Source organism: Hydractinia symbiolongicarpus, chromosome 13 (assembly GCF_029227915.1).
Source record: "Hydractinia symbiolongicarpus strain clone_291-10 chromosome 13, HSymV2.1, whole genome shotgun sequence".
In the NCBI taxonomy this organism is placed as follows: Eukaryota; Metazoa; Cnidaria; class Hydrozoa; order Anthoathecata; family Hydractiniidae; genus Hydractinia; species Hydractinia symbiolongicarpus.
The window spans coordinates 8,856,288-8,859,912 of NC_079887.1; positions in this window are offsets into that span (position 1 = coordinate 8,856,288).

Consider the following 3,625-nt stretch of genomic DNA (forward strand, 5'->3'; position numbering starts at 1 on the left):
ACTCCCGCTATCAGAGCACGTATGAGCAACGTTTAGTTGAGTGATTCCCGCTGCTGACATCAGCATGCTGAGGCCTTCGTCGCTATTATCATCGCATATTAAGCACATAAAAGGTTAATGGCAAAATAGACAACCCTGGATTTTTATAAACAAGCAAAATTTATATTACAATTTCAATTATCCCAAAATGGCGACCCCAACTGCAACAAGACGTATGATATACGCAAACAACCTCGCCAAAAAAGTGTAAAAAAAGCTGAAGTTAGACACGACATATTTTGCTATTCGGATAGGCAATAATATTGATAGAAAATTTCTCGAAATTTCAATTTTCGTTAGGTCAGTCTGTAAACACGTCCTCGCGGGCGAGATAGTAAAAAGAAAAAAAAAGTAAAAATAGTTACCAAGATGAGATTCGAACACACGACTACTCCCGTGTCGGTGCTCACAGAGGCAAAAATTTCCATTCTTGTAGGACACATTTGCGTTTTAATACAAGCCACGAGCTTGTAATAATCAAACAAGTCGATAGTTGGTGGATAATTTCACGGTTTCGTCTGTCCCTTCTATATCGTATGTCGTGTTTCTGTAATACGACATTTTTCTCGCGCACAAACACAAGCGGAATATGGGTATAAACAAACATTGTCGCGGAAAATATACCTTACTCCAGAAAATTAACAAGGCACAAAATTAACGATCACGAATAACACGAATGCCTATAACAACTTTAAAAAAAGATTTAACTTAACCAGTTTACAAAAAGCATAAAAAAAGCACGAATCAGGATATTAAAGACACAATTCGATAGAGATGTCATCTTTATTTTGAGAATATGTTCATTGACAACCAGTTTTCTTTAAAACGTTTACAGCTGCATTCCAGCTTTAGGTGAACCGTATTAGGACTAATTTTACGTCTCGCGTGAAGCAAACATAGAGAACGAATTATTTTTTGTTAGTGTGAGTCTTGCAACGGCTAGAAGAATATATTTTTTGAAATAACCCTTTTCAACATTCTAGATGTTTAAGTTACATTTTAATAAGGGACATTTAGTTGAGTTGGTTTTGTGCCTCGTTAATTTCCTGGAATAAGTTTACTTTCAAGATGTCAGGCGTAGATTTTGTGTGCTTTTCTTTAAAAAAAAAGAAGGCTAATAAGTGATTCTGTCATTCTAACAGAAGGCAGTTAAAGAGTGTTAAAGCTAACCCAGCAACAATTTTAGGCTTTTTGCGTATTTTCTAACCTTTGCCCAAACTCACAACCCATTCACTTTATTCAATTCTCGATCAAATAAATCGTTCTGTAATTCACGTTTTCTCCAATTTTCAAGATATTTTATAAAAATCACACAAACATAGGGCGACTTTAACTAGACTTCCTTGTCAAAAAAATTTATTCTTTTAAAACAGTACAATAATATTACTTTGAAACGATACTAAGGCTAAAATATCTAGTAACATATAAAGTATTGTTTAGCAGTATTTTGACATTATTAAAATCAAATTATCGCCGACCATTTCTTATCAATATACCTTCTTTACTAGCTATACTTTCCAAAAAAAATTAATGAATATAATTAAAGAATATAGTAAATTAAAGAATATAGTAAAAACAACAAACATTTGTTCCCTTTACAGTTGACACAAAAAGCTGCGGTTTATAAGAAATTATACATAGGAATACAAAGACATTATATTTATAGTTAAAAAAAATTAATGAATATAATTAAAGAATATAGTAAATTAAAGAATATAGTAAAAACAACAAACATTTGTTCCCTTTACAGTTGACACAAAAAGCTGCGGTTTATAAGAAATTATACATAGGAATACAAAGACATTATATTTATAGTTAAAAAGGGAAACCGTAGGTGTTGAAAACACAATTTGCAATATTTTTCTGCTGTAAAGAATTCCGTAAAATAGACGTCATAAAAGAACAAGGCGTATACAGTGATATAACCATCATATAAAATATGAAATCGTCGTGATAAAGTTGTCCAATTCACAGTTAGGTTCTGACCAAAAATATGGCCACATTAAATTACTACACAATTTTAACAAATCCTAATTTAAGGAAAGGATAAATCCCTCAAAAAAAAGTGTCAAAAATTTTGACAAAAAAAAAAAAAAAAAAAAATCCAATTTTATAGTCATTCGTGAATATAAGTAGTTGTGTTTTTCTGATTTTTCTTTAAACACGAACAAACTACGATGTACTTGTGGGTAGATATATGGCAACCTGGTCTTAACCAGCTTCATATCACTTTGGAGTGTGGGCTCTATTAAGACATGCTTAAAAAGGATTCAGTGAAATAAAGAAGTGAAGTTTCATGCAAGTCAGAAGAAGACAATTTGTGGTTGATTGAGGTTTTTAACTTAAAAATGATTATAGGTTTTTATCGCATTGACACGATTTTTATTATAGCTAATCATGTTGATAGCTTGGCATGATATTAATTTGCGAACTTGCTTTTAATTCGAGGCTGCTGTGAATTCATATGTTTTTGCGAAAATGAGGTTACTGTGTTTTTAAACCAGATGTTTTCACATATTTTACTCATGTGGAATTGAGATATCCATGCATGTCTCCTGCGTTAACAGAAACTTACTAGTAAGATTTAGGATTTTATCCGAGATCTTTTTAAAGCCGGTCGCGTCTTTCTTCTTCTTCTTCGACCGTTTTTAAGCAAATGCGCAATTTTATCAGTCACACCTAGCCCCATGCACGTTTCATACTTTATGAAACAATTGTACCTATTCTTTATTAAGACAGTATTATTTAATTCTTACAGTTAAATAAAGCAATAGGAAATTGTTTCAATTATTTTAATCAGACTGGGCCAAGTTTAGGGACAGGTTTTCGACAAACCGGCTTCGGTTTGGCACACGACATGCTGGCTAGCTAAACACAAGTTATGTTGTTGTCTCTATCTGTGGTAAAAGTAGGGATATCTATTATCTTTTGTTTTACAAAATATACAACTGGTTGCTTCCTGATGGTTTATTGACCCTGGCTTTGTGTGGCTAGCGACTGAGAAAAATGGTAGCTAAACAAAAAAGTCACAATAGGCCAAAAGACATAAAAAAGGTGTTGCTGATTGGACAGAGCTTTAATCAGTATAATTGATAGCAGTATAAAGTCAACTTGCAAAAAGAATGCCAAGCAATTGAGCTTTGCGAGCGAAGCAAAATTGTGGAGCACGTTTGCTAAACGCGAAAGAATTATTGAGATTCTTAAAATTTCGATAGCAAAAAATTCTTTATAAAATCAGCGTAAAGAAATAGGACCGATATTTTTGCACATAAAGCTAGGGTATCTTTTTAGTAGAAAAAATAACTTTGGACCAAGGGGCTAGAGTAAAAGTCTACTGTTGCTTCAGGCATTTATTCATGTTGTTGCAAGTATATCAATGATTCTAGCATAGATATCTTTTTATGGCCAGGCTAAGGTGGATTGATATGATACGTACTTAGCTTTTATATGCAGCCTGCCAAAATCTTAGGCTGCAAAACTCCCAAATCCTCAAATATTGGCTCTTACTTGAAACTATTATTTAAATTTCTTTGAAATCTTTATAATTATTAATCCTGAAAATCAACGAAAGCTGATGAACAAGGAT